We start from the raw sequence: 18,901 nt of genomic DNA, 5'->3' as shown, positions 1-18,901 counted from the left end.
ATCCTTTGCTGGATTTCTTTAGCACCGTTGAATTTTGATTACATTTCCTTGGAGTATTTTTCATTCTTTCAAAGCTGCTTATATTAAAAGAAAATGGCTTTGTTTCTTGTGACAGTACTTACACTCCTGGGTGTTTACGTTGAATGAGAGCGCTTTAGGTAAGTGTTCCCTGATATCAAATTCACCGGCTTTACTTTTTCTCATTTGGCATACAAGTTCATGGATAGCCTTTTCCCACATTGTCTTGTCAGGAAATCAAAAGGATCAGTCTACTTCCTTTTAAAGCCAATGGTAGAAATCCTTCTGATTTATTTAGGAGGAGGATCAGCTTCTTGTAGATATCTCCATGTTCCAGAGCAGCAGTTCTTCTCCCAGACATTACCTCTGCATTTCTCACAGGTCTCATGAAACATTCCCTGCTGTTCTACAGATTTACAGCAGCATACATGATTCATCTAACAGGGAAAATGAACACCTAGATAACTCCCCTGTATTTCTTACCATCTGCCATTCGTTACCGTTACATTGGCCCTCTTCATGCACTGCTTTTTGCTATCGATTTGATAAAATGCGTATTCTGGTATTAGTTCCATATATGTTGTTTGTCCTTCATTCAACCTTTGATATATTTGAGGGAGTGAGATATGTGAAGTGTATGGGAATTTTTTCTTTTTTGATCGGTGTTTTCTAAATGTCTTCATTGAGGTAAAAAGGCAAGCCCGTCTTTGCTGTCTAACACTTGAATATCAAGGCTTGTATCTGTAGAGAAAGCACAAATGATTTCCCTAAATAAAATCTGAGGTCTGTTTTTAGTGCCTATGCTTCTGCAATGATGAGCCATAATTGTTTTGTGTCAGTAATGTATACGAAGTTGGCTCCTGTGTTCTAGAGGCAGAAGGCAAAGGAATCAAGTAGTATTTTGTATTCTTTTCCTTTTCTACATGACACCTCTAGGAACCACCTATTATCAGTGTGGGTTTAAAGCAACAAACAAAGCTAACAAGGAAAAAGCAAAGCAAAACAAACCAACACAACAACCATGTAACAGAAACAAAACAATAAACCAACTTGAGACTTGAATAATAAATTAACTCAGGGATTTCTATGGAAATTACCATTGTATATACTGGAGAACACTGTTGTACAGAATGTATCTTCCTCCAGCTTGCTTTCGCTGATCAGTTACACAAATGCAAAATGTACCAAATAGAGCTTAACAAGGACAGAAAATACCTGATCTTAGTGAAGTGCTAAACTTTCACTGACTTGGAGAGAGCCAGGGTTTCACCTGAGGAGCCAGGAGCCATTCCTAATTATCCTAAGATATTGCAACTAATTGCACTGAGATCACAATAAATATTCAAAAACATAGTTTTACTCTGTAGGAAGGGAATGAAGCAGTGAATGGATATTACATATATGTAGACAAACTGTCTTTTGTAGTGACCGTAAGGATAGTATGGTGGTAAATAAACACAAATTTGCATTTAAAAAGAACTTGCTTCCACAGTAACCTTAGAGAAATTCTATTCCTCATTCACAATCTTCTTGCTGGAACAGTTAGTTAATTTCTAAGACTTCAGGAAAGCAAGACATTTGGTATGCAGTCCTCTGAAGGTCCAGGAACACTATTTCTCCAAGAGGCAGGATCCACTTGCTAACTAACTGCTCAGCGTCACCCCTGCAGTCGTTGTTTTGTGACAAGCAGCAACAGCAGGAGGGCTCTAGACCAGAAATCAGACTGCATCCTTGGGTCATGAGTGATCTAAAAAGGCCAACCTATTTATGGTGTGGCAACATAAATGAAACTTGTATATTAGTTGCCCAAGGCAGAAGGGATGTGAGCATAGCACACACAGCATGCCATAGATATGTATGTTTTGAAGGAAAAAACAGTACAGGTGTCATTATGTACTCCAGACAATATGTAGTATGGACGCAAGTTAATGTGACTTGAATAATATGGATGTAGATTAGTCCTTATCATTTGATGACAGTCAAAGCCTGGACCACTCAAGTATCTAACAGCGAAAACGAACATTTAGATAGTTTCCCTGTATTTCTGACCGTTACCATTGGCCCTCTTCTTACACTGCTTTTTGTTATTGATTTGATAAAATGTGCATTCTGGTATTAGTTCCATATGTTTGTCCTTCAGTCAATCTTTGATATATTTGAGGGAGTGATATGTATGTAGATAATACAGATAGATACTGACAAGACAATGTAGATAGATACTGTGTTCAAATATGTTAAGCCTAATATACCATAGGCCAGGCAAGGAACAGAATAGGACAACTATGAACCATATGTTGGTTTTGAGCTATCTTGTAAAACCAACATTAAGAAGAAATATTGTATCCTATAATGATAGGGAATGCATATAGAGATAACGTATCTATATAAGTATAGGCCAAAATATCCATCTGGAGCATCTTTATTTTGTCTAGTCTAAGTGTTTCCAGTTCAGACATATGGGAGTCTGGATATCACTTTAACTTTGCCAGTGTATATAGTGTCTGTTTCTGGGCTTTATTGTATTTCTTTTGCAGCTGTGATTTGTGGCCATTTGTATTTTTGCTGACAGGTACTAAGAGTAAGTCAATATTTATAAAGTACTTCTTCTATGCCTGCCTTTTACTAGAAACTACACTGATCGTAATGAGCTGCTTCTTCAGAAAATGAAATACAGTTTAGGTGCACATGCCAACAGTAATTGTACTTGTCAAAAGAAACAGATAACAATATAACTACCCAAAATTTAATCATAGGAAATGTGATAATTCATATGGGAAATTGTGTTTTACATTTTTTTTCATTTCATGGTGTTTAGAGTAGATCAGGGGAAAAAGAATTACACTGTTTAAGCAAAGTGTGCATAATGGTATAGAAAGGCAATTACATGCAAAGCTTTTAAAATGTCTTGGTGTTTCCTGTTGATGGATATATACCTGAGACTTCAACAATAAAAACACTGTATGAGAAGTTGGAAAAAAAGTGATTATAGTTAATTGTTGCATAATATATTTAATTCTGTTTCCTTAGGAACTATCTTAAGATTTATTTGGCAATACTGCTGGGAGCAAGTACAGTGTACCATATAAAAGAACCTTTTAGCTGTGGAGGGTGAGGTTCAGTTCCGCAATTAGTGAAACTCTGGGCTAATTCATTAAATCAGGCTTTTTCATACTGGTAGCCATGTAAGTGAAGTCTGTATATGAAACTCCATCATTATTTCAAATTCTGATTTACAATAGCAACAATAAATTACTTTTTAGCAGTATCAGCCCATTGTTCTAAAAGTAAACGTACAAAAACTCGCAAATCACAAATGGAACCAAAACAATCAACCATCAAAAATTATTAACACAAGATTTTTTCCTTTTTCACATTTTTAATTGGTGTTTTCATAAGAACCAATATGTGTTCTTATTATGTGACTTTATTATTTTACTTGGAGAAACTGGTAAATTGTATAAAGCTAGACCTTTAGACACAGACTTCACATGGGTGAGCATGGCTGGGGGAAAGCGCAGAGAGCTTCTGTGCTTGGTTACTGTGCAGAAAGCTTAGCTAGAGTCCAGGCTAGGGTTGGATACAATGGGTTAGCTCTGAGCTTTAACTGGCATGCCAGTTCCTCCCAGGGTACATCTCTATGATCCATCATCCTCTGGTGGTACCTTGATACCTTGTGGTATCCTTGTTTACTTGAGGCATCTTGGTTGATGACTGATTCACTTGAAATATGTCTAAAACCTCTCTGTAGTGCAGGAAGAATGTGTAAATAAAAATTCATTACTCAGGGACACATCCACCCTTTACAAGAATACAGTCAGGATGAGGGTTTGCACTCTGCTTTTTGGATTATTTTTTATTTATTTGTTTATTGCTTTTTTGGTTTAGTTTGGTTTTTCTCAGTGATCTGCAAAGCAATACTCTCACTGTAGGATCCAAATTAAATATAGGAAAAGAGTCAGTAAGTTGTTTTTCACAGTGTTCCTCTTGGACATACAAAGAAAATTAATACGTTGTTTTTCCCTGGCACGATCTCCTTGAATTTGCTCAGTGCATAATAGGGGTAGTACATGTGGCCTGGAACCAAGAGGAGACTGCCTGCTTTGCTTTATGCATGGTGATTTCAGGATTTTGTTCTGCAAAAGGGGAAGCTTAGCAATTCAACAGTCTGTTGAGATTTTTATACCTGCAACGTTCCCTGCCTAGAAATGGGGTTCTGCAGCAAAGGGAGGAAATGAGCAGCAACAGGAGGCTTTAAAGAAAATGGGCCATGACAAAGAAAAACAGGAAGTTTAAAATGAAGATGACAATAAATGCAGTTCAGAATAATGACTGCTTACTTTTCATCAAGCCTGATAAAGATTTCTTTGCTCAGCAAGGAAACTTATCAATGGTGCAGCGTAACAATCACGGCAGGAGATTCCTTGTACTCAATACCTTTTAAAGTGTAAAGGAAGAAAATATCTTCTGGGTTAAGTCTTACCAAACTCTGCTGTAAACTCTTGCTTTTGTTCAGCACTATAAAAACAGAATGTGATATTTTTATACAGTTCCATTTTGATTTCCAGATATGAAATGTGAGAAGTTATACATGAAAACAGTTCTGCTGACTGGTGTATTTAAATGTTAGTATGACCATAGCAATCCACCCTGGTTTATATTTCAAGGGCACTTTTATGAGAACAAAGTAAGTTTCCTTCTTCAGAGAGAAGGTCTCAAGTGACTTGAAGCTGATATGATAATATGTGCCTAGATAATCCAGCAAATAATTTTGAAGAAACCAGCCATTTATACTGAAATTGCAGATAGCAAGACCTCTGGAGATGTAATCTAAAAGAGTTTAGAGCTCTGTAAGGGTACTAATTGTCAGAAGAGTTTGACAGCTCTGAAATTTTGCTCTCTGTGGCTTCCTGTGGCATACGTCATGGTTTAAACAAAATTCATCCATAGATCACACAGTCGCTCTCTCACTCCCCCTCTTCTTGCCCTCCACCTACTCTCAGAGGGGAGTCCTGCTGAACCCAGGACAGTATATTAGTAGGGTAATTCATAAAAAAGTCAGCTACAGATTTAGGATTAGAAATATCTGGACTAAGAGAAAATATCTTCTAATATATTTTTTTTATTATTTATAGAAAGCTGGATTTGCCCTTGGATTTGAGGATCTTACACCTAGAGAACAGTATTTCCTGTACATTACAGGCAATTCAATCATCAATACATTTCCCAGTGTTACAGTATTCATAGCAGAATTTGTGTTTTCCTTTAGTTTTAAGAGAAGGCAAAGTGAAACCTCCTTTGGTCCTGCAAAAGTGCATAGGAAGAAAGTAGAATGATTAAGCTTTTGCCATTTTATTACTCTTTGGGTTCTTGAGAATTCATTTTTGCTTTATCTTCAAGACCCCATTTTGTAAAAAAGTAAAAAAATAAAAAAATAAAAAATCCCTATTGCTCTGTGATTTTTTTTCCATAATTATATTCCACATTTGAAGTACCGGTAACTTTTGCTTTATGTTTGATAGGTAGCATGATTATTATTTTTTCCTTCATCATTTTACTAGAGTTGGTGACTCATGAAATAGCTGCAAGTGATGCTGCCACGCTGTCGGCAAGGGTGTAATAACAATTTCTGAGAAAAAAGATGTTAAGAAGAGTATGTATGTGATTTCTGAATGCATCATTTGTTCTCTGAGCCGTGCCCTGCTTTTTTTAAATGGTGGCACTTAATTCTAGCCAGATGCTACAAGAAATAAAGAAGAAAAAATTCCACAAATGAAAGCATTTTGATTAGAAATTTCTCCTTGCCTACCCAGATGGGAGAAAGGTTGCTCTCTTACCTGTTTTCCAGCTGGTTTGGGGGAGCAAAGAAGAACTCATCAAACGCTGCTAGAGCTTAGAAAGGTATCAAAATTAATTTTTAAGTTATCTTGACAGTTTGGAAATATATTGAGCTGGATCACTAGGAGACTAAATGAATTTGGGACATCATCAGTAAGGCCATTATAATTTCCCTATCTATTACATAAAGCAACAGGGAGCAAGAGCAGCTTCTTTAGAACCACATCTTCCAAATTCAGCAATAAAAAGTGAAAGACCATCTTTTTTCCATTCTTAACACCTGCAGGAAGTAGATAAGGGAGAGCTTCATGTCTTCTCCATCCATTTATATTCCTTCTTCCTATTACCTTTTAGTTGCTTTTGTACTTCAAGATACTTAACCATGTTGCATTAAACAGTAGGTCTTTCCACCATATAACCTTCACAGGGGTTATACAGTGTTTTCCAGCCTCTTCAGCAGGTGGACTGGATTAAATGAGAAGGGGTCTTTCTCTGGAGAATAACATATTGCTAAATGAGAGTGGATGATGTATGAACCACTCCCCAAAGGGTTGAAGTAGGTAAGAGGAGTATAGTGCTTGACATTAATGATTAGCATATGGAAGCTGGAAAAGTGAGGAGGCTTGAAGTTGGTTGGTTTTGTGTATGAGGGTCAATGGAGTTTCTTTAACTCGTTTGACAAATAAAAATAGATTCCCCCACCCCACCCCCTGACCCTCCTTCTTCCATGGAATAAAGCTATTAAGCCCCTTCAGGGAAAGTGTGTGGGAAGAAAGTAAGATGAGCATTTTGAGCGTGTAAGAGATTTGTAAGCAAGGTCAATAGCTGGTGTGTGAGTATGCATGAAGATGAGGGAGACAGGGGTATGCTCTCCAGCATATGAGCATATGTTTTTTCTTCAACATTTGGGAGATGGTGGATATTACTGAAAGAAACTTGGTAGCCTCTATATCTAAGAGATTATCTTTCATGTCTTTACATAACAAATATCTCGAATAAAACCAGAGGGCCAGAAATTCTTGTAGAATTTAGAAATTCAGGACTAAATCTAATCCAATGCAATCCAATCTAGTGTTAAGACTTTTACCTGTCCATGAATGCCGGATCATCATTGGTAAAAGAATAAAATCTCTTAATCTCAGTAATTCATGTAGTAAACACCAAATCACTCTCTTACTATGTAAAAATAAATCAAAGTAGTAAAAATAATTTGGGTAGGACAACCACTTACTGGGTAAATGGTTGAAGAATTTTAAAATAAAATTTAAAATAATTGGAGAATTAAGTAACAAAATTCTTGAGGAAATGAGGGAAAGCTCATATTTCAGGTTTATGTTTCAGAACCTTTCCTTTTAGTGATGGAAAACATCAAGCAAGATAAAAAAAATGTATTGCAACCTCTGGAATAAATTCTCTGCAGATAATATAAACCTAGGTGGAGAGCTGTATACAGTTTTAACTAAAAAAAGATAATGCATCAGTGTCTTCTAAGTTTTAAATGGTAGGATAAGCCACTTCAGCAGAGTGACAGTGCACAGTATTACAACACTACCCTGTTATGATGGTGAGTGGCTAGCAATATCAGATACTGACTCTTATCAGGATCTTTTGAGTAGAGCTATGAAAAGCTTCAGTATCAGAATCATGTGAAATGTTAGTTGGATTTGAATATGGAAGTGGAGCTCTCAGGTTTGCACAGATGCAGGACAAGTGAAGTCACTGTCTTGCTCACAAGTATGGTGAGTTGTCTCATTCTTGGGAGGTGGGCCAATACCAACCTTATGAAGGTCAACATGGTGAAGTGCAAGGTCCTACACCTGGGTCGGGGCAATCCCAGGCACAGCTACAGGTTGGGCAGGGAAGTGATTCAGAGCAGCCCTGCGGAGAAGGGCTTGGGGGTGTTGGTTGATAAGAAACTGAACATGAGCTGGCTTCAGTGTGCACTCACAGCCCAGAAGGCCGACCGTATCCTGGGCTGCATCAAAAGGAGCCTGACCAGCAGGTCAAAGGAGGTGATCCTGCCCCTCTACTCTGCTCTTGTGAGACCTCACTTGGAGTATTAGATAGGACAAGGGGTAACAGGTTTAAACCAAAAGAGGTGAAGTTCAGGTTAGAAATAAGGAAGAAGTTCTTTACTGTAAGGGTGGTGAGGCACTGGAACGGGTTGCCCAGAGAAGCTGTTGTTGCCCCTTTCCTGGCAGTGTTCAAGGCCAGGTTGGACAGAGCCTTGGGCAACAAGGTTTAGTGTGAGGTGTCCCTGCCCATGGCAGAGGGGTTGGAACTAGATGATCTGAAGGTCCTTTCCAATCCTAACTATTCTATGATTCTATGATTCTCATAGCCCATTTCGTAATGGGATATAATCTAATGACATATATCTTCCAGGACCCAGGGCAACAAGATTGCTGTCTACCAGTTCAGCTATTTTGAGTGAAATAATTTGTTAACAAACTTAATGTTATATTTTTATCCTAACTTAACATGTCTGATTAAAAAAAAAAAAAAAAAAAAAAAAAGGGTTGGTGCTTGGATAAGTATAAAAATATTTCAGGTTTCAACTGTACGTGGGGAACTACCAGAAATTCACCTTTGCAACTTTGGCTCATCTTTCATCCCAGTGACTGTTAGATATTAGTCAGTGACTCTACTTCAACTAATTTTCCTTTTGATGTAGAATGAGTTGGTTAAAGTCTATCTGAATACTTTAAAGACCTATTTTTCTTACTTCCCCTTATCTGTAACAGTTACATCTTCAAAGAGCTCGAATAAGAATGTGTTACCTGCCCATTCCAAACTCATCCTTAAACGTGCTCGGTTCTTTTCAGTTTCCGTTCATTGCCACAGTCACAGTGTCATTTCTAGGAAATTCTCTAAAATTAATGGAAGACTCATAGGCTTATGGATTTATTTCATTTGTCTCTAAACAGTCCAACCCATTGCAACTGTGTGGCATTCTCTCCCTCATCTACAGTGTCTTTGCTCCACAACAGTCTTGCTAAAGCAAATACAAAAGATGAAGTGTCTCAAATACAAGGAAGCATTGAGGATGATTTCCACTTGGAAGATACCTTTCAGATGATCTGTTGGTCTGGATTTAATGTCTCTAAAACTTCTCAAACTATTCTAATACAGTGAGCTCTACTCTGTAAAGTGTATTCCTGTGCTCAGACTGTGATGCTTTGAAACTTTTGCAGGCAAGTAAAATTTTTCAGCATTACTCTCCCACAGCATGATGGCTGAGAAATGCACAGGTTACATTTTAGAATTACGCTTTCAGAATGGACTTCCTGATCATCTTTTTTTTTCTTTAATAACTTGTCTTTTCAGCAGTTGGTTAGTATTTATTTTGAATCAGATACTCCTTTGAAATGGCACCACTAGACCTGTGCTTTTAGCATTGATTACATACATATACATACCCATCCAAGCCTGATATTTGGATGGGAATACATAAACCCTTTCATTTTGAAAGCTGCCAGTTATTATTGGTGGCACACAAATTTCTTAGATGTCTTCCTTTCCAACAAAGGAAATCAGAATAGTCAGGACTATTATTTAGACATTTTCTGACAGTGATCAGTGCTAAGGGCCAGTGCTCCAGGTAACAGCATCACTATAACATCTGTAAGCTAGCAGTTATTTTGTGTAGGTCCGTATGTATCCTTCTTGTTCTTTTCAGTTTCTTCTAGAGGAAAAGAAGAAAGGAAAAGGCTTCTTTTCATGCTGACAGTGAGACTGACACTCATGAAGTCACAAGCTTCAGGTTTCAAATTGGGTACTTTTGCTAATCATGGCATAGCCAATGGGTAAAACACTCCACACCCACCCCTTTAAATTATCTTTTAATTAAAAGGTACGGCATTTACTCTGGAATCATTCGTTTATACATGATTACTTTGAAACTCTTCCTCTTCTCTTGGATTCCCTCACTACCTCCAGAAACATCCGGGACAGTAAAAAATTCTGTATCTTGTTTCCAAATCATCCAAGACTCTCTCTTACCTCCTCCTAACATGCACAATAGCAAGAAATTATTTGATACATTTGGAGCAGAAGGCTAAACAGCATTATTGATATCTTATGCACATCCTTCTGTGCAAAGGCTCAGTTAACACCAGTCATAGAAACCACCAGAGAGGAGAAAAAGCCAGTTTTGCCGTGATGAGAGGAGGGGAAAAAAACAACCAACCAAAGAATCAGGTCAGATCAGACATCAGAACAGGGAAATATCTGCACATCATAAGAACAGTTCCTGGTGTTTGAAGTACCTGTGCTGCTTTTGCTGATACATCAGCTCTGCCTGCAGTTCCTATAGTTATGCTTGCTTCTAGAGATGCTTGTCATTAAAAGAGAGAGAGAGAAAAAAAGGTGTTTCAACTGTTAAATGAGGAATTTGAACTCTGTTTTCAAACAGGGAAAGACCATGAGAAAAAAGATGGCCCCAAAATTACACTAAACGACAAAGCACGTGAAACGAATGTCCCAGTCAAAAGGACAGAACAAAATGCGTAAGCCCAATGAGTGTTCTAATTTTTTCACTTTAAATTTTGGATTTTCACTTTCAGACCTGATGCACTGATGTGTATGTAACATGAAATTCTGGACAATTTCATTTGTATGCAGCTATCTAATGAAGTCAGTGAACAGCTGTTAGAGACTTCAGATAAAACCTGTATGAATGTAAAAATTATCAATGTCTTAAGAACTTTTAAAAATACAGAATACATTATCTTTCACAAACGAGTTCACTGCTATAGCATTTTTATAGATAATTGTTATGTCAGGGAGGAACATTAAATTTTCAGATGTATCTAATTGGCCATCCTTGAGCTTATGAACAGTCATTTAGAAGTTTAATTTCACTCTATTAAATATAGTGTTTTTTTTTTTTTGCTTCCTGAAACTAACCTTCCTCCAGTCAGTGTAGCCTTCCATTGAAGATTTGTAACAAAAAGATGGTTAACTGGCTTAAAATATGGATATTAACTGTGTATGGGTAATCAATGATTATGGAACTTCATCGTCAGTGCTATGCGTTAGACGCTGTGTTAGATCATGGACTAAGAGAGGTTTTGCTAATTTCAGCCACTGATTCATTTGGAGTCACTTCTGCTTAGATTTACAGCAGTGTATGGAAATTAGAATTGTGCGTCAAGTGTTGCCTTTTGCACTCTTGGGAAGGTTTCTTATTTTTCACTGAAGTGAATGAGAAGACACAAGTAGAGCAAGAAAATGAAAAAGAGAAGTAGTAAATAAAAGACAATCATATTAAACACCACTATTATCTTTTCATTGGTCTGTTGTGAGAAAGGAACTAAAGCAAATAAGCTGTAAAAAAGGAGAAAGCAAATAAAGTCAGAATATCATAGCTTCTAAAGAGATGATGCAGATAGCCAGGTAACTGTCCATATTGGAAAGCACCACACAATATTTCTTTTCAGTACTGTGTTTTCAAACCTTGTTATAAACATCCTTGTATAGAACATCATTCCACAACTATTTTTTAAACAAAACCTTTAGGAACAAATTGTTAGCTTAAATTATATTATGAATAGTGAAAGATGGGACTATTTACTCTGCAAATCATAGTTATTTCCCTACTTGACTTCTAGTTCCTGGAAGGAAAGTAAATTGCTTTGGATCTAGCCTGCCTCCACATCTTGAGTGGACCAATTCAGAGTGATTTACTGATCTAACTGCTAGTTTGTTCTGTTTGGCTGAACTTAATGTTTGTTTGCCTTGATGAAAAATTCCACGTGCTTTCTCCTTCAGACTTTCAGAGAATATAACCTACTCACTAGGTATTCCAAGAGCTATCTTGAAATCAGTTTTCCAGCTCTGCATCAGATAACAGTATTTGTTCGCCATGCACAGCCTCTGCTCTGAAAAATCCATTTTGAGTTGAGGCCATTCAGCTTCAGAAAGAAATATGGCATAGAGCAATGCTAGAATTGATCAGACCATGGGATATCATTACAACCTGCATAATGATAAAACAAAATGTTCAACTAACAGCATGAATTAAAATCTGACCTATATTCCCTACAATTTGGTGAAGTCTGAGACCATACGCTCACTACGAGACAAGATTCTGAAGCTTCTTTAACTTTCACAGAATATTCTGAGTCTCTCCAAAGGGGTGCTACTTCTGTATGCAGCTTCCCCATTTTTCATCTTAAAAGCTCATTTACAGAGAAATACTTTCACTTCTCTCTCCAGTTTGGTTTTGTTATAGGGAAGGCTACATCCTTTGATGTCCTTTGTGCACATTCTGAATGTTTTATTAGTTTCTTCAAATTCTCAACATGCAATAAACTTTTCAAGGAGTCTGTTGCAGAGTTAAAAAATATTGATTAAACTTCTGTTTATTTCTTTTTGACTTATGAATAATGTATTTCCCTCTTTGGTGATTTTCTTGCACTAGTATTTTATATATTCATTTTTGCTAACAAATGATATTTTAAGACTGACAAAGTAAAGCATTCAGTTTCTCTTTGTAGTTCTTGTGACTGCTTGGGATCCTTTCACTTGGTCTTGTGGTGATTGGATTTTTTGTCATTCTAGTTGGGTTTCTGTCATTTTAGTGACTAAGTTTTAACTCTAGATTCTGTCCTGCCTCTCTACTTCATTATCTCTTCTGAGTTGACACAGGATCCTAGAATAATTCTTGTTTTAGCTTTCACAAGGTTTTTATAAGTCCCAGTGGAGTGTATGTAAACACTGAGTGTCAGAAGACATGTATTGTATTAAAAAGAACAGGTGAAATTAATGCAAAACAAATATTTTACTTTGGAACTGGCTCAAGTAGTTTTACAAATATCTTTCAGGAATGCAAGGTGATAGCCAGAGATGATTGAAGTCAGTGGAAAAGACTTTCGTTTAGAGACAGATATTTTTTCTACAAGCTTTTGAAGGAAAAAATTTAGATTTGTTAACATTAAACTGTTTTTACCAAAAAGTACTCTAAAAGACATATTGAAAATTAAAACTATTTTGCTTTTCACAAGTGCACTTTAAAAAGTTATAGGATTTGCAAAGTATATTAAGTTCAGGAGGTTGTTTGATGACTTTAATGTATTGTAAGATTACTGAAAGACTTAAATAGCAGAATGCAAAATAAATGTATTGAAGATAGTTTAAAGAATCAGATGAACAAACTGCCTTGAATGAATATCCTTTAACTGGCAGTTAATCAGTTTCCCAAGATGCCCACTAAAGTCACAACAAAAAGTCCTATTCATAACTTGAATAGGAGAGGTGATGTGCATGCAGTGGATAGAGTACTGAAACTCATGACTTAGTTCGACTTGGTCTGCCTCTCCAGGAGGGGATGTTGTGTTGCCCACTGACAGCTCCTGCCTCTGTAAAACATCAAATAAAAGGATAAAGGAAGTGAAATACTGTGCCTAATAAGAAAATCTGGCCTAAAAGAAAAAAAAAAAATAGAACATTCTATTAAAAACATGAGCCTTGCACCAGGGTTAACACACATTTAGAGATTAATATAGTCTTTAGAAGTATTTTATAAAGGATTTTTAATTTAAAATCCTAGATTCTAAAGAAACTAAAAACCAAATAAAATATACCATTCTGATAGTTTGCACATGAATTGTCCATCAATATAGACCACTAATTGAAGAAATATTTGATTATTTTTTCCAGTACTAAATATGGTAATGTTCAAGTCTTTCCAGAAGAAATAATAATCACAAAAAATATTGCCATGAAAGCATCCTTTAGTAATAATTAGCTTAGTCAGAAATTAACCTTTGTAATAGCATTTAGATTTAAATTACTCCTATTCTCGCCTACTAATTGTCTTTCAAAATATCATTGTATATTAATTCCATATCACTGTCATATCACCCTATATATTAATTACATAAATCACTATGTGTTTTCATACCTCCATCTTAATTACATGTATGTGGAACATTGCTGAAGGAGAAAACAGATATATGTTACTCCTCAAACTGATATTTCCAGGGAAAGGGTGATTGTTACCATGGAAATGAACTCTGAGCTTTCCAGCTGCTGTACTTATAAAAGTAACTGCTCACATACATAAACATCTCACTAGAAGTGGAACAACAAAAACCCCTGAAGAGTACAACTGATCTAGCAGAGTTTATGAAGTGTCCTTTAATCATACAACAGGTTGAATGAATGGCCAAACCGTATAATTTCATTTTCCACCTTTTATCATACATTGTGTTTACCAGTTTGTGAATAAGAAAATGTATGCCTGGTTCTCAACCATAAGCTAGTACCTGATTAAAAAAGATTAAGAGGTGTTACGGTATTATGAAACAAACCGAGGTCCTTTTCAACCCTAACTATTCTATGATTCTATGAATTTCTGTACTTTGAAATTCCACTGATGTTATGCTCAAACTATATTTTTTAGGTCTATTTTGACAGGGAAAAGTATGCAGCATGAATTTTAGTAACATTGTTTTTATCTGGAAAGTCTGAGCATCTTTTTAATAATATGCATATTTTGTATGTACATTATTGACTTCATAGAGAGTAACAAAATTGAAACCTCTAAATCTGTGCTTTGATTATGGGATAAGTTTTCATATTTTTAATATAGATGTCATAACATGTTTTGAAATACTGAAGAAAGAAATTTAACCAAACTAGGAAATCGAACTGGTTGACTATGCTTATACTAGCTTTAAGCATTTCCAACCACTGCACAAAGAAAACACATAATGAAAATTGCCATTAAATTTAAACAGTCGTAATTGTAGAGTGTAATACTATTCCAATCTCTGTCACCATCTGACAAAGTTAAACTTTTCCCAGTTACAGTAAGAAAGAATAAGATATCTTATTTCTGCTGACAACTTTCAGATTTCTCTTCTTCCATCTCTGCCCAGCTGTCTCTTAAAGAAGATAACTTGCATTGTCCTTGTCTTACAGATGATTCCATTATCTCAAGCAATGGCATGACTGGGACTATCTTATGAAAGGAGGGATCAGAACTGGAATTCCTTTATCTTCAAATGAGAGTTTCTAAGAGGAAAGAAAAAGTAAGCAAGCCAATGGCAAGGAAGAGAGAGGGAACAATGAAAGATGAAATGAGTAACTATGAAAAATGAAATAGTGTAGCCTCTAAGTTGACATAATTTTGCAAGCTGTCATTTTTTCCCTCTTTTGCAATCTTGATGTGGCACAACTTACTTGACAGTTGGGGGCACAAAACTGCTGAAGGTGTAGTTGATCTTCCAGGAAGGCTAATGGAAAGAAGGCTAAATGCTTTTGCAGGGGATGAATACTTCTGGAGATGGGATGATTTTCAGTTGTACTGGGTCAAATTTGGAACCATCAGTTAAACCGTAAGGGTTTTTTTTTTTTTTTAAACTTGGAAGATCTGGTACTTGGGCACAACAAAAAATATTCCTCAGAGTCCTTAATTCACCTACTTAGGCTTCAAGAAAGCTGACTAAAATTAGATCTTACTGCTCACAAATGATTGTCCTGCATAGTTTGCTGATGTTCATTTGCAAGTAACATTCATAAAGTTTAATCAATGAAGACTGCATCAGGTGGGGCACTGAAGGGATTAGCAGAACAGAGAGGAGTATGTATAGCACAGCTGCTCTGGTAGACAAAAAGCAACGTAATACAGCTTGTGTATTTTTTCCATTCTCCAGAATTTGCTGAGACTTCTGCAGGCAGAAGTTCAACAAGAGGCCAACACTTTGCTGTGCCTCAGTGGGAAAACCCAGGTCCACTCAATGTGATTGCATTATAAGTGGCTTTCTACGAGATCAGATCAGTCTGCTTTGGGCTATTTCCAGTAGCTGTGTTGCATTCTGGCCGGATGGAGTTTATTATTTATGTGCTTAATCCCCCATCCAGAATATGCAGAATGCAAATTTAGCATTGCCAATTTGAACTCTTGGATTTTGGTTGTTCAGTATTTTTTACTGGCAAGAGAGAAAAACCTATAGGGTTAAAAATATATGCTTTAAAAATAATACTGTATTTGTAGAATCAGAATCTATTTTACAAATAGTCTAATGGAGCTTCTTGAAAATGTTATATATGCCTCAAAAGGCAAAATGTCAAATAATCTACATAGCAAAAATAGATTGCATGCTTTTAGTAAATGTTTTGCATTTTGTGAGTGCTTTGAAGGGAGGGTTGTTTCTCAGGGACCATTCAAACTTTTTGAATGTTCTATTACAACCTTAAAAACTCTGTGAAGCGTGTTATTCTTGAGGCAAAAAATAGGGTGGGGGAGGAAGGACACATTGCCTCTTTTTGCACCTTACTACTGTCAGCGGCGCTTGAGAAAAGTGTGCCCTCATATTAAGTTCACTGAGTAGCTGGGAGAGGAATGACTTTATCTAAGTAAGGAAAGTGATGGACAAGCAGGAATCTTTCTGCCATTAAAATACACTTTTAAAAGTCTCGTACTCTTCTGGCAGAAGGACAGAGTAAAGTGCTATTACAAAGAGAATAAATAGAAACTACATTAGACTGCCATTTCACATTTAGGCAAAAGCTGTGTTATACTAACAGCTACTTGTGATAAAAAGCCCATAGTTTTTAAAAAAAAAACATCGTGCAGGCAGTACAACAGAAGTTAGTGTATACGAGCTTGCTGTTATCTCTGTCAAAACCTGCATCCTTCAGCTAGGGAAAACCAAACAGGAATCTGGAAAGATCCCCCAAGTTCTAAAAATTCTCTTTTTACAGCCACAATTCTGCCAGTAAACAGGTAACAATTGCATGTGCTGATCCAGACACTGCATTTGATTCCTCTTGTTAAAAATGTCCTTCTCCAGAAAAATCCTGTTAGCAGATGGATGGATACTCCTCTGCTTCCCAGACCTTCACCCAGCTTGTTGCAGAGTAGAAACACTTCATTTGGAGAACTTGGGGTGCTCAAATCCAAAGAGTCATAGTTCCTTTTCTTGTTATGATCTTATCCCTTATCATCTAGGTCTTCCCCCTACCCCAAATCCCAGGGTCTTCCAAGACTATTCTTTGCTCTTACTCTTCTCTCAAAGGTAAATCCTGTGTAGCTAAGTGTTCTCATCTCTGTTTTAAAAGCAATGTATATGGTTTGTTATAGCAGTTCAGCTACTAAAACACTTATATGTTATCTTGAAAATGAGAAACTTGAAGGTAATGAAAACACACAAATGTTTTTAGATGTATTACACACTTGCCAACTAGTTCTGTACCCTGCTAACTGGTGCTTCTCATTTTCTGAAAAACAGCTCAGCTGCATTATGATATAGATACAATATAATTAACTGTGTATGCACAAAACTTCCAGGTAGTAAGCTTGCCTTGTCTGAGGCTCTCAGCATGAAAACACTGAAATACCAGAGCTTCTTTGAAAATAAACGTTTAGCTCCCTACTGATATGTGTCAGTATGCAAGTGGTTTACAACAGGGATGATAGTTATGCAGATGGGGATACTGAATCTTGCAGAAAGGTAATTCTAAACAATGCAGAAAATGAGATAACGTATCCAAAGATATCAGAACTGTGTTGATGGATAGCCTTGACATGTCATTCCCTAATGCTGTTTGTGTGTACTTTGGGAGTACCAGTGAATCACTGAGAGATTTCTCTGATAGTAATACTGGGTTTATGGAGTATGTCTGCTGCTCCCCAGTTCTGCAATATGACACTGTTTAAAAAACAGTTGACAATATCAAGTGGAAAGAATAAATATGAAAGGGGAAAGAAAAAGTTGAAAGCAAGCTGTTCCTTCAACAATTAGACAGAAATTACAGGCCCTTTTTTTGGAATGCTTGGCTGAGGGAGACTTAAAAGAATGTCTTTGAGTGCCAGGCATCCATCGTATGTTGTGCTGTAGCTCTAGCAGGTTCAAAAATGGGTAATTACTGCATTTGTTTGCTGTAGTTGGCTCAAGTACACATAGTAAATGATCTGCAAAAGCCCATTTTAAATTACGGCTCTGATGTAGTGTATTATTGGACTTATGCTAGAACATGTTAACAAAAACTGAACACACTAAAAATAACTTTCAAAGCTCATTAGAAGTAGTCATAATTAAATGTTGTGTTTTTAAAAAGGTAAGTGTGAGCTTTCTCTAACTTTTTACTATATCTGAACTTCAGTGGTGCTTTCTAAGTGGCAGATAGTGATATGACTGTTTTCTTGGTGTGGATGGCTTTGATGCTTTGAAATATACCTTCTAGACGGGTCAGTGTAAACATTTCCACAGATGTGGAAGCTTTGTGGGTATCTTTGCAACATTTGTGGTGCCTGAAAATGACTACTATCCTGCGCCACTTCTCATTACATCTTTGGCCTGGGCTGTTTTCTCCAGGAAGCCTTTCTTTTGATCTTGCCTCCTTTGCTATGTCAGAATTATGACCCGTATATGAATTTTCCTTTTGTTTTCCTGAACATGGATTTATGAACAATTAATTAGGTTTTGCTTAAATCTTTTGCACAAAATATTATCTGTAGGAAATAGTGGTAAAAAGCGTTCAGCTATTTTGCATGAAGTTGCCAACCACATCAGTAGCAGTGTCTGATTACAAGCCATATATTTTCTCTGTTAACAAGAGGCAGCTTTCCCCTTCACAAATAATCTGGTTTACTGCGCACATGTACATAGATTTATTGATTTGTGACAGGCTTACACTTTGAAAAATTGTCAGATTTCCTTGGTATCCATGGAACAATTTCAGATGCTTTTCAAGCACCCTAAGAAGGTAAGTTGCTTATGTCACAGTACTTTAATTCCAGCTTCTGTTGTCTTCTGAGGAAGCATGCATATGAGAGGAAGACTATGGGACTTGCACGTCTGACATAGTGTTAGTACAATGAGATAACACTACTTGCCCACTTGCTGCAGTGCTGTAGCAGGGAAATGACACGCTGAGAGGAAATGAAAATGATTCTAAGACAGATCTGCACAAATAACTTCTACTGACATTAAAATGCTAGTCACTATAAGAGTCGTAAGGGTACATGCCTGTTAGTGATGTTCTTGCATTAGCTTCTCAAAGAACAGCAGTCCTAAATCACATGTGCAATCACACA

At 36.6% G+C, this 18,901-nt stretch overlaps 1 long non-coding RNA gene across 1 annotated transcript in view; it reads left to right on the top strand.

Moving 5' to 3' along the window:
- LOC136021663 (uncharacterized) overlaps window positions 1–16,940 on the top strand; it is a 34,921-nt gene extending 17,981 nt beyond the window's left edge. Inside the window, exons 3-4 of the long non-coding RNA XR_010615856.1 lie at window positions 14,782–14,891; window positions 15,516–16,940. This is a non-coding gene — a long non-coding RNA (uncharacterized LOC136021663). The remainder of the gene's footprint in view (window positions 1–14,781; window positions 14,892–15,515) is intronic.
- The last annotated feature ends 1,961 nt before the right edge of the window (window positions 16,941–18,901 follow it).

This window comes from Lathamus discolor, chromosome 1, assembly GCF_037157495.1.
Source record: "Lathamus discolor isolate bLatDis1 chromosome 1, bLatDis1.hap1, whole genome shotgun sequence".
NCBI lineage: Eukaryota > Metazoa > Chordata > Aves > Psittaciformes > Psittacidae > Lathamus > Lathamus discolor.
This window is presented reverse-complemented; position numbering and strand designations above follow the sequence as displayed.